At 44.0% G+C, this 13356-nt stretch overlaps 1 protein-coding gene across 5 annotated transcripts in view; it reads left to right on the top strand.

Annotated features, from left to right (window-relative positions):
* The window catches only part of SLC38A5 (solute carrier family 38 member 5), a 419077-nt gene that overhangs the window by 165055 nt on the left and 240666 nt on the right, over positions 1–13356 (top strand). The window contains exon 1 of one of the 5 annotated variants that reach the window (XM_085629634.1): positions 12339–12511. The exons of 3 other annotated variants lie outside the window; for them this stretch is intronic. The gene's annotated coding sequence lies outside the window, so the exon portion shown is untranslated. Of the gene's footprint in view, positions 1–12338; positions 12512–13356 lie in introns of those variants that run through there. One more of the 5 variants, XM_085629636.1, reaches the window with a different exon arrangement.

Raw genomic sequence — 13356 nt, 5'->3', positions numbered from 1 at the left:
ATCTGGAGCTGGGTTCAAATTCTGGCCTCAACTCTGCATACTGTGAATTCCAGCAAATGACCCTGTGCCAAAAACCAGTGATGTATATACAGCATATCTCGGTTTAGGCGAGACCAGCAAATGAAGCGTTATGTCTTCACAGCCGGGAAGGGACTGCACGGCATTCTCATGCAACCTCCATAGGCAGCCCTGCTGTGCATGCAGCTCGTGGTTTGGCTTTTTGGACCTAGCAGCAAAAACTAAGCAAATATATGTTGTGTTTACAGAACCCTGCATCTACAACATAACAAGCACATTAGGCATTTAATAAAGCAATTGCCTTTCATAGCTCTGATGAATCCCCAGCAGATCAAACCTCAATATGATCGAAACCTAGTTACCTATGGAACCGTCACCCCGTTCTTTTTGACTGTCATTAACAGGTAGTACGTTTACTCCATCTGGACTGTGTTCATTTGGTGTACGACAGGGATTGGAACACATGACTTGCATGTTATTCAGGGAGCCTTGCAGCAGGCACATCAACCTTCTGAGCTGCCTTATCAAGTTCAGTGGTAATTAAGTTGCATGATGCTTAATGTCGCAAGGGAATTGGGTAATCCTTTTCTTAGGCTACACACAGTTGTAGAACTGAGACATTACTGATTACAACTATGTCACAGATAACCAATCTGCAAAAGAACCTCACAAAGATATAGACATCCAATTAGAGGTCTAACACGTCAGGTTTAACAAGGCAAAGCAGGGACGATCTCATCACCCAAGGTCACACACGGTGCCAGTGGGAAGCTGGGAATGCTGCTTCAGCCTCAGTGATGGATTTACTGCTCCTTGGATGGGTCATGTCACAGTCAGGTATCTGAGATCCCAGAGAGCATCTAAGATGCCTGTGTCCTGATTACCAGCACAATGATTGGATTCGAAGGGTCACTGATCAGTGTTCACCTATGGCCTTGTAATAAGAGACAAGGTCAGAGAGTGTGATCAGGGGATGTATATTTTTAATAAACAGACCCATTATTACTACAAAACACTTTTATTGGCAATTACTGATTTCCGCTGAGGTGTGCGAGGAGTGGATGCTGAATGTGTGATGTTATCATTGGTGGCACGGACTTCCAGGATAGTTGCGTCCCGTAACTGGTCCTTGTCTCTTAGATCACTCACCAACAAAACTCTTCCTGTTGCCAAGCAGGGTTGCCTGCCCTAAAAATGGAAAGCAGAGATTGCAAACACTTGTATGTACGGGCTACGTTTTTTCCACATATGAGGCAATCAGCGGGAATACAAAAAAAGCGCCAATTAAAAGAGGGGGAAGCGAAAACACACTGGCTAAAGCGACTAAATGGGCTCAGGGATCGCTTTCCGGCTGCATAAACTGCCTGCTGCTGTGTATGTAAGTGCTGCCTAAGTGTCAACACCACCTAACGCAGAGCTCCTGACAGTTTAGAAAAGTGCTGGTTGGAATAAGAAGTAATGTGGCAGGAGGAGTGAGGGACGGGATGGGAGCACAAGGGGGAGAGGGAGGGGCTGAAATGCCTCATGTGCTCCACCCAAAACAGACCTGTAATGAAAATTTAAAGTAGAAAGGCATCCAAAATGTAGACAGTCATCAAAACAAGGTTGATAATCAAGTTAATGGTCTGGATGTGGAGTATCGTACAGAGCTGCCGACTTTGTGAGTGTGGAACAGGGTCGAGTCTTGGCATTGGCTCTCCCCTTGCTTTAAAAAATACATGCCGACCGTAAAAAATACATTTAAACAATGGCGAATCCAAACAAAATACCAAACAGAAACAAAATTTGAAATGCCAATCGGTACTAAGCAATGGCTGAACTCCTTTTGTGATTGCATACAGGATCGGGCGAATAAACGGCTTAGGACCAATTCAAAGAATAAAAAGTCTTTGTCACCCAAACCAAAAATACACAAAAGAGTAGGGGGACATGGAACTGGGTGGTAGCCATTCAAGTGAAAAACACACCCAAAGGCTGGACAAATAGCAACCTTTACCAATAAAAAGAAAGGAATTTAGAAAGGCACATGAAGGAAGGAATGGAAAGCTATGGGCGTGATGAAAGCCCATGATGTAGATACAGCATGTCTCGGTTCGAGACAGAGCATGCGCGCCATCTAGAGCCGAGACCTAAAAAAGAATGGACAAATAACAACAACCTGCCATTCCCCAAAATCTTGCAAGGTACAGACAACAATATATAGCAGGTGGGAGCAGGCGGAACCTCGTCTATTTTCATACTTCTCTTAACGGTGAAAGGCTTATTGGCAGCTACCAGTGAGCTACACTGTGTTTGAAGCACACACATCCTTCCTCAACATCCATATTGTCGAAGATAAAACCTAGTCTGTGCTGACCATGTACTTCCCAAGGGTGCCAAGGACGCCATGCCAGTCGGAGCTCTTTGTGGCTTCGTCAGGAGTATGAAACACTGTACAAATGCTGCATTATAAATGTATGATATAACGGATAGGAGTGCTTCGGCACCAGAAAGCAGGTCTACTTCATAAGTAATATGTATCACATGAGAAGGAGGGAGAGATTGTAACTTTTCCGTTCACTCAATACATGATATAAAAGACTGGATGCCTGCTGCCGCACTGCCTTGGACATTAGGAGAAACAAACTGGAACTAAATATGTGATATCTCTGCAGAACAGTTGTGCAAAGTGTCAGTACAAATCATGATCAAAATACGACAGAACTTCTTAGTTTCTTTCAAGAGCTTAATAAGGAGGACATGAGCCAAAGAGCCATTGGTAGAGCATTCCAGAACAGCGTTAAGAGCAAATAAACAATGGGTTCAAAGCCTCGCCTCACCCATACCTAAAGGTGGGAGTTGTGTCAAATAAGATAGAGCATCTTCTTCCATTTGGGTATTGGTATTTTAGTATTTGGTCTGCTTGTATATTATGAGGAAACTATTATGCAGGTGTTCACACAATAGGGTCCGTAAGGCTGGGATTTAGAGGAAACCTCACATTTGCTATTTGCGTAGAGTGCTTCATTCGTTGTGCATCATTCCACCTTGTATGCGGGTGTAAGCCTGTGCTTTTATGCACATTGATTCTGCTGTGTGACGGTGGGAGCCTTGTTTCATGTGATGCTTTCTCTTTTTAGACACCTTTTTAGTGCCTGAATGCAGTTGTCTTTAATGAGTGGTAGGGCTCAATGACCAAGTTATGGCCAAACAACTGCCTTTGTAAATGTTTGCTTGATGAGCCAAGCTGATGTGTCAACTTTACTTAATTGTCTTGCATGGGGTGTAGCCAACAGCCGAGTTGGGGAGACCAGCCCCCTTTAGGTTGTGGGGAAAACTGACAAAATTATACAGAAAAACAGAAATTAGACAACTGAACATCAGCCTCTGTGGAGCAACTGACAGAGTGAAATGAATTTCTGCTTCCTTTGTAATAAATTAAAGGATAAACATAAAATATGTGGTGAATGAGGGAGACTGAGAATCATCAACATGGGTGTTTGGTGTTCACGTTGAGACACTCCTGACGAGAGCTCCCTCATGACTGCTGACATATCAATGAGAGGGTGTTCGAGCAACAACTCACCAATCCAATGTTAAGGTCTAGGAGATCCCACGAAACTAGAAAGGGCAATCAGTCACCCGGAGTAATGAAGAGAGGTCATCGCTGGAAACAGTCCTGCTCTGGTGTCTGGGTGCCTATGGATTTGAAGCAATGGAGCTGTGGTGATTGACAAGTAGTGCTGCAAACAGGAATGGTAACTGAGCATGGAACAAAAGCATAGGCGTAGCCTTCTATAGAAAAGCACGGGGAGAGCTGACATAGTGCCCGTAGAACGATGACCACCATGCAAAGTCAAACAAGCATTGGCATAGCCAATAGGTCTAACCTTTGGGACCTTATAAGTGTTTAGCCATGCAACAGTTGCATAACTAAATACTTATAAGGTCCCAAAAGCAAGACCTATTGGCTATGCCAAGCGGCCGCGAAAGTGAAAGCAATCACGGTAAAGTGCGGCGCGCGCGCCCGCGCACATGCACTGTAGCTCTAGGCTGGCCTGGTAGCACTTTTTGGAGCCCTCTCAATAAGTCTCGCCAGACCAGCGCATGCGCTGGGTCAGGCGAGACCTAAAAAGGACAAAGACAACACAAACCCACAGAGGGGACTGGATGAGCTGAGTGGGAAGCAGTCCCCTATACTTGTTAGAGAACCCCAAATACCTTTCAGGCCAAATGCACATTATGTTTGTTAGCACCTGCACCTTAAGGCTAACACTTTTTTGTGATGAAGTTGGTTAACCTGAGAGACCGAGCAGAGGGGACAAAAGTAAATAGAAGCCAAGGCAAAAATAGCAAAATAGATCTCCATAGACAAAAAGCACAGCATCTCTTTGGTATGTGTCGCTATCTATGCTTTCCACTTTGAAGAGGTAGGAAAGTCCTCAGAGGCTCACAGGTCTATGTAGTTTTTGTCCCCATCGGCTTGACTATGTTTTGTGATCACCTAAAAGACTGTCAAGATGATCTAGAGCAATGTACTGATGAAATGCCCCCGTCAAACATTGGTGGTGCAGTGTAAATTGTAAAATAACAAATAACATAACATAAAAAAAGAACCATTTTCCAAGGGGACTGACAAGCAGACTTACATTTTATTTGCATTTCTAAGGGCAGCCAATGTGGAGTATTCCCCAATATGTGCATTCTCCGTACTCTGCCACACTGATCCCATGCAAAGAAGGAGCAGATGGGAAAATGTGTCTTGTGATGACCCTGATCATAATTGGCTAACCCAGACCCTTGCACAGATTATGTGTGCTGCAGAAAGAGACTTTTGGTGGCGAATGGTAATTGCTGAGAGCATTCCTAATGTAGATGTTTCAGCTGCTCCACAACATGCATCACATGAGCTCTCTTATCTTGAGAGAGCATTGAAGGATGAGAGACAAGTCGCCCTTTTAGTGACAAACGCACGTGAGGGGTTTTAGCTTTCTGTTACGTAACATTTTAAGGAATGTGTGCACGTGAAAAGCTTGTGATGCTCACCCCGTGGGTAGAAATAGTTTCAAACTACCTAGATATGTTGAATCAGAAATATTTTCATAGCTACATGAACTACTGTTCTAATTGGATGAGGTCTTGTGTTTCTTTTAGGCGATTATCCTGCATGCTGCTATTAATTTTGATCGTTTACGAATATCAACTTATTAACTTTCGATACTTTTGTGTTTATTTCTTGGGTGGTGTCCTTAGCAATCATAGGAAACTGAGTGAGGGAGACCCATATTCTCCCATTTCTCTCTGTCTGCGTATTCTTGACACTTTGCCCTTTTTCCTGCAAATATATTCCTCGCTTTTCCACTGTATTAACCTACAGGACAAAAGAAAATACAATACTCACATTCCTGATCCACTGAATTGGGATGCCATGGATTTTTCTTGAAGCCTTTTCTTTTTTTTTTCTTTTTTGTTTTATATAGCGCAAACTAGACCCAAGATATCGGGTATCAGATTGTTATTGTTTGGCAATCCCCACTTCGAGGGTCTTACTTAAGAAGGGTATAGTAGTGATTTCAGTTGGAGGTAGCTGAGTGTTTGGTATCCGATCTGGCCTGTACACCAAGAATAAATTGCATTATTGAATTAAGAGGAGTAATTTCTGTTGTGCCTGACCCTAAGAAGTAACACTGACACAAGTGATTGTTTAGATCACCATTCTTTAGGGGTGTGATTGTTATCAACTATTTGTAATAAAATAAAAGGCAACTGTGGTAGTGAATGATTACATGTATGTTTTTCTGTCTTCCCAAGAAAAATCAATGAATGCAAAATAGCTTCAAATCTTGCACTGAAGATTAAATTATGGTGTACTTAGAGATAATTTGTCAAGCAAAGACATTATTTTATTTCTGAACTTGAAGTACAATGCAATAGTGAATGAAAAAGTTTAATGAACCAGAAGTTGAAACTTTATATGACACCTAAATGAGTTTTAGTATAACTGACGATTCGCACTAGGAAATAAGACAGGATGAAATGTGTATTATTGGAAGTCTGCAAGCGTCAGAAGACTAATGGTTAATGAAGATAATTACATTTCACATTATGAGTATTCAAGATAAGTGGTATCTTGAGGCCCTTTAATTGGAGAATTAGGTTTATTAGAACACTTCAGTGAAAATAACCTAGTTTTCTTTTTTCTCATGGATCATCCTTAATTATACCTTTATTTCATGGTTGGTTGAGGTGTTTAAAACACTTATAAGACCAATAGCGATTGTGAAAAACGCACATTGTTAACTGCAGGAGATCTGCCTAAACTTCGATGTCCGCTATAGTCGAGCTCCATAGCTGTGAGTCAAGCAACAGGATTGACTTGAAGGAAACATGAGTAAAATATTTTAGCAATAATTAGATAACATTAAAGTCAAGCAAGCAACAAAATAAACATTCACAATACCAACCTAACACCAAACCGACAAAAATACATTCAGGGTATCGGGCATTAAGAATTTCAACAGAAAATGTGCATAAATTCCCTTTGAAAACAATTGCATGCAAATTTAAATGGCTGTGGTGGAGCATTAGCTAAAGTGGACGCTGGAGGTCTGACTTGCTCCCAGAAAGGAAGAACGCTTCTAAGCAGCAAAAAGGATGGGAGGATGGTCAGAGTCAGTTACATCTTGGGCTAGGGCACACTTCAATGTATGAAATAAATCTGAACGCGTCATCAGTGCAGATTGTTTGAGCTTTCAATGCCACAAACTTTTTCTTCACTGCCATATTGTGGCTATCCGAGACAGTAAATCAACAGGAGTGAAGGTCCACATAGCCCGTCCAACAGCTATCTGTCGCTAAGGAAGAGCGTACTCTTCCAAACACACTTCAGGAGGGTACCGGCACCTCTCAAGTCCACTTTGGCTCATTTGCCTCTTCAAGGAGGGAGCAGCAGGGCAAATGGCTGGACAGAAAGGATATTCTCTTGATCCTGAGCTGACCGTTTTCGTGGTGGGGTTGATGCCCTCCAGAAGACACTTTGCTCTACACCATAGGTTCACGTGTAAGAGCTGCTGTTTTCAGGAAGGAATTTCAAGATTGAGAAGAAAGGTCTCTAAGGCATGAATAACCTCCAGGGCAGGAGCTGAAGGATAGAGACTGAACCCAGAAAAATGGAACACACAGATATGAAGTAAAACAAAGGTGAAGGTACCTTCAATCCAAAGCTAGCAGAAGCAAAGAGTACGGACAAATATCATAGACAATGGGGCAATTAACCCATCGAAAAATCAGACTTTGACTGCTTTGCAGGACAGTAAAATACAGGAAACAGGAACCCCTGAACAGGAAGTCAGGAGCCCTCTTGGTTTGGGAAAGAAAAGCAAACATCAATAAGTTCCACCATATTGAAATGGAATATTAAAAGCTGCAAAAAGGACATGATTTCAGACATGCAAAACCTGTATACTTCTTCTGCAAAGTGCTAGTTGTCATCTCTAGCGCACTCCTGGTGGAAAACCAGTCCTGAGCTGGCAGAAGTGTACATAGATCAGGTCATGGATGAAACCTGCCCAAGCCCAGAGAAGGAGTCGGGACGACAATACCCACAGTGAAGCGAGCACCAGGTGCAGCTAAACCTGAGCATGTCTCAAGACTCACTTTCTAGCTGTACAACAGTTTGGGGTGGTCAGCACAGCCTGGCTGCATCAAAGCAGAACAGCAAGTTTACTTCTTACTGGTCCAGAGGTAATTGGCACAACATCATTCTGGAAATAAAATCCACTAACCCTCTTCACCGGAATCAACAGCACTGCTGGTCGAGTTTCTTGCTTCCCAAGATTCCTAATGAGTCTTTTCATCTATCTTTGAATTCCAGCACCACTCTTTTTAGCAGAGTACGGGCAGCGTACTATACAGTACTACTCAGCTCTGTTTGGTGTAGATCTAGGAGCATATCATGGCTCAATTCCCACACTATAGTCATCAACCAGTATTCAGCACCTATTTCGCTTTACAGCCAGTGCTTCCCTGAAAAGCCCCATACCAGGATGGGGACACGGAGTCTCAAGCTGGCTGGCTATCAGTGCTTGCCTCTATGCTGATCCTATTTTAATCTGTGCCCTCCCTTTCTACTTCAAAGTGAAATACCCTCCAGATGGTCACTCCATCTGCTGACGCACCTGGGTGCAAACAACCAGGCTGGCTGAAGAGAGATTTACATGAAACAGCTTTCCCCGCTGGATCAGGCCTCTGGAACGTGAGGTTAGCAGCCAAACCATTTTGCTTGTCTTTGTGTGGCTGATGTCCACTCTGCCCTTTTCCCATGTGTTGCCCTCCAGGATCTTTATCTTAGTAGCATAGCTCTCTTTACTAGAAGATCTCTCAGTTTAGGGGTAAGCCACCTACAGTCATTGACTGAGGGCCTTGGGCAACTTAAACTTGTCAGATAATTTACAGTCCATAAGTCAGAAATAATAGTCTTTTTATATTGAACCTTCTACTTGTGATACTCCGGTGATTTGGGAACTGTTTTTAATTCTCGATTTGTTTCTTCTTAATTCAGAAATCTTTGTTGGTCTTATTCTAGTTACAAGTCTCTTGTGAAAGTGGTTTGAAGCACCAGAATTTTATATTTTGTTCTCTGGCTTCTTACTGTTATCTTATTTAGATTCACTGAGAAAGGTTAATCTATTAGTTATTGGTATTAGTCTTGTGCTCTCAAGGAAAACATTAAACATGCATTTATTTCCGTTTTCTTCTGTTAGACTAAGATAATAGGAGTGGGGAGTGAACACTAATGGGGGATGTGTGAATACATCTATACGCTTGTTGGGATTAGATAGACAAGAGGTGATCAAGCATTGTTAGGTTGCAGGGATATGGTGTCAAAGAAATGGTTGTGATGGTGTGGTAATTTGCTGAAATTATATTACAGGGAAAAGGGCAGTCAGCCCCCCTACTTAAAGTATGCTATACTCTGAGTTTGGAAGCATGTAGAGAATGGAAGTTGAGGTGGGGATCATTTAGTAGAAAGATAGGAGACGAAAAGCAATATATAGTTTTAAGTCAGCTGCAATTTTTCATTCAGTGTTTTATGGATGAGGCCTCTAGGGATACAATGCAATCTGAGGATGTTTAACTGTAGAAAGAAACAACATCAATTGCATGTAAGATAGTGTATTGTATTGTTTCTATAGTGTGGAGCTGTATCCACAGAGGTTGCCAACTACATCATGTGGGCGAATTATGTAGTGTTTGATTGGTTTCTTAGTGGTTCTTTGTCATGCATGATCACATCAGAGGTTTTGTTATTGTGTTATGGGACCGGGTGCTTGGTGGTGCAATGGATCAGAAGTGTGTGAGACACACATTTTCATAGTTTGTGGTATGGTGGCAGCACTGATTAGGTCTGCAGGTCCCTTGGTTGTGCTGGTAATTTTAATTTATGTTTTCAATCCCATTTCCTATGCTGGTTATGTCAGGAGGTTGGCTACTATGTGAAGTTATAGATCGAGGGAAGTTAACAGGTGTGGATAAAGAGTGAGCGGAAATCAGATATCTGCCAGGATAGTCTAGATTATAGTTCTAATTTCTGGGATTGGCAATATAAAACGTCAATTAAGGAGATTTGCTAAGGTGCACTGTTGTTAACATTCTTTCGATAGGACCTGCAGGGTGGACTATGTTAGAGTCCCTCAATGACCAGAAGTGTGTGGCTGACATTTACAGTCTTTGAAGACCTGTCTGTCTAGTATTGAGTGGTTTGTTAGGTGGGCTGGTATAGCCTGTGCCTTCCCACAATATTTCATACATTATATGCCTGTCTCGTTGATGATGAAAGATCAGGGAGTGAGCTGGTATATAGTTTCATATGGTGAGAGATTAGCTCAGATTGAGACTGGTAGGGCGGTCAGAAAGGCTAGATATATTTTCCTTTATCTTGTGGTTAGTGAATCTTGGTGCTGGTGTCTGAATAAGGAGTTGGCCTGGAGGTGAGCTGCACCTATCTGTTAGTGGGCTACCAGTGCTTAATTTATAAGACAATAAGTGCTGGTGCCTTGCTCACTTTGCCATTGGATTCAAGCTAGCCTGGCTGATATGGGGTGTTACCTTGAAACAGGTCCCAGGATGCTTGTTTCCAGTCCAGGGAAGACCTGGCTTGGCAGTTCGGGATGCACTGTTCCCATGAGGCATAGGGTCAAGACTGATCTGCATAAGGCTGGGTCTGAACTGGGGTGGCGAAGGAGTGAGCTGAAGAATAATGATGGATTCAACCCAGATCTGTGACTAGAGGTGAGTGAAAAATGTCAGCACTCCGTCCATCATCTCCTTGTTTGCCAAAAGCTGAGTTCAGAAGCCTGCAGTTAGCGCTATCAAATGTCAGTACATCGAATACCAAGCCTGCGTGTTCTTCAGTCTACGTCAGGCCTTTTAAATCCAATACCAGACACCTCCTTCCCCTTTTTGTCACTATTGAAAATCCCTTTCTCCCTTTGTGACAGTTTTCCCGTCTTTCTCTTCCTCCTTTGTGTTTTCCCCTCGCTTTTAATCTGGAAATATCTAATTGGGAAAAAAATAAGTGCTGGTCTCCAAAAATCAGTGCCGGTGGCCCCCACCGACTCAAATTAAGGTCTGGCTGAACCTATACTGATAGGCTCCTATATCCTGAAATTAATATCACTCAGAGCCCAGTAGATGGGCTGCAACCAGGGGTGATTATCTGCATAGCCCAGTATCAGCAGTCCTCCCCTGTGGTTTACATATACATACAGGAGCGATCACACAGCACTCTTTATCCAATGTCTGTTCAAGTTACCTTCACATTTTACTTCTACCCACCAAAACATTGGCCGTGGGTCAGCTCACAGGAGATGGAATTTTGTCTTTGCATATCTGTCTAAAAATGAGTCCACCTCAGTGGAAGAACTAGTGTGCCAATTTCTGTTTTCAGTTTATATTTTATTGAGTATTATTGTAGAACATTATCTACTTTTTCTTTTTTTTAAAGACGCACAACACCTTTTGATTACGACATGTTTAGTTTTCACTACCTTTGAACTTTTAATGATAATTGAACATGTTTGTGCAAAGAAACATCGCGGAATCGCTGGGATCAGACCGATAGACTTTGGCAATCTGGGCCAAAGTATACATCTTTGCTTGGTGTGATCTGACGCTTGTTTGAAGCATACTTACGTGTCGACGACGTGAATGTCCTGAATATATTTCAGTTAGAATGACTCTTCGTGAATGGTAATTCGCTACATGTTCCTTGGAATGCACTTGCAAAAATATAAAGGTCGAAGCTCCTATTGCTATCTCTTGGTAATCTTCGTGAATTCCAAAAAGTCGAACTTTTGAGAGGATGTGGTCCGTCGGCTAAACTGCCGGCTTTGGTGCTGGAATCCAGAGGTCGCATCCACATCCTGTGATTCTGGGCAAATCACTTAGGGGCATATTATCAAGACAGCCGATAACATTATCGCTGCCGCTAAAACGGCGATAATGGGCTTGATAATATGCTCTCTGGAATTCCAATTCAAACCCATGTTAGATGTCCTTCACATCTAACATGGGCTTTAATTGGAATTCCATAGAGCATATTATCAAGCCCCTTATCGCCGTTTTAGCGGCAGTTTTCTGCCGCTAAAGCGGCGATAATGTTATCGCCTGTCTTGATAATATGCCCCTTAATCTCCCCGTGCCTGAATGTGTAATGTAAATACGGTGCTCATGTAAAGCGCTTCAATACCTTCGGGTCGAGTTCGCGCTATATAAATATGCACACAAAAAAATTGCAGCCATTTAGGTTCGAAACGGCGCACGTGTAATTTTTCTGTGAATAGGACACTGAAAGGCCAAACTCTTCGCTATACTTAACTATCATAAAGGGCTACTGCATTGCGTCTGGAAAAAGATGAGGGCAAGGAGCAACGGCGATTAATGTCAGATACATAATAATACGTGACAACTGTGAAGTTGATGTCTTTTAACCTGTTTAACTGAGCGCTCTGAAATGACCAGTTTGCGACATCTTGGCTGTATACAAAAGACAAATAAATAAACGACAGTCTTACTCCTGGCAGAATCACGAAGTACCAGCAAAAAACCGTCAGGAGGTTTAACTACTGTCAATATCAGAAAAGAAAATATTCCCAAAAGTGACACTTAAGTCAGGTTGGGGGAGATGCGGGCTCTTGTAGACGTCCCCAGGCGGATAGGTAACTCTTTCGGAGCGCCAGGGCGAGCAGTTAGCAGCGAGCCCCGCAGCCTGCCGGCGAGCATGCTGTCGATCCGCGAGTGCAGGGCCATGTGCGAGGGCGGGGGCGCGCCGGGCTTCCTTCTGGGGGTGGGCGGTGGGTTTGGCCTCAGCGGGGAGCGTGTCTGCGTGCGCTGCCGGAGTCCCGGCGAAAAAGAAGAGACATTTAAAATAAATATAGATCAACTCCGCTGGGAAGAGCTCCCCCCGCCCGGACCCGAGCCCCAAGAAGAGGAAGGCGCCGTCTGTCCGCGGCCGGTGAGTGCGGGGCGCGAGGAGGGAAACTTAAATGAGGCCAAACTGAAGAGCGCGCGGCGACGCTGGCGAAACCGCTGCAGCCTCTTGCATCAGACGGGCGCGCGGAGGAGAGAGGCGCGCGACGAGACGCTCGTTGCGAGGAACGTGTGTGATGTATGAGCCGCGCGCGGTGCCAGTAACGTTAGTGGTGAGGCGCGCGCGGAACGTGTACGTGTTAGGGGGAAGAGCCGCACGCGGTGTGAGGAACGTGTGTGTGGGATAGGGGCGCGAGCGCTATGAGGAAAGTGAGGGGGTGTGAGAAGTTCCGAGTGTGAGGAAAGGAGCGCGTGTGAGAGCGGGACAAGTGTGAGGAATGAGCGCGTCAGCGAGGGGAGGTTTGCTGGGGGGTGAAGGCATGGAGGAGCGCGCGACGAGGAAGGGACGCTGGACAGGCACTCTTTTTAGGGAGGAGAGCACGTGCCGGAGAGGGCAGGCAGGGTTGTGTGAGGGGAATACTCCGGGGAAAGCAAGAGACAGGAGCTGGGGAGGGGGGTGTTCCAGCGGAATGGACAATAATTAGAGGTGGATCCGGTGCTTCAAGTGGTACTAAAAGAGTGGGGGCAGGAATGCTTTCAAAGATGCGCGTCTTATTTATATAAAGGGTGTGGCTTAAAAAGTGAATGGACATCCTGCGATTTGCACAGCAGGCCACCTGCTTCGTGTTTGGGTGTCTCTTGAGTTTGTTACTAAGGTCTGGGGAAGGGGTAGTGAGTGGCCTTTTCTGAGTTCCAGACACTCCCTTACCATTCTTCATACACTTTCTTCTGCTCTCTTTCTCTCAGCTATTCATGTCTTATTTATTCCCT

This window comes from Triturus cristatus, chromosome 10, assembly GCF_964204655.1.
Source record: "Triturus cristatus chromosome 10, aTriCri1.1, whole genome shotgun sequence".
Lineage (NCBI taxonomy): Eukaryota > Metazoa > Chordata > Amphibia > Caudata > Salamandridae > Triturus > Triturus cristatus.
The sequence above is the reverse complement of the archived record's forward strand: the minus strand, read 5'-3'. Positions and strand labels throughout refer to the sequence as shown.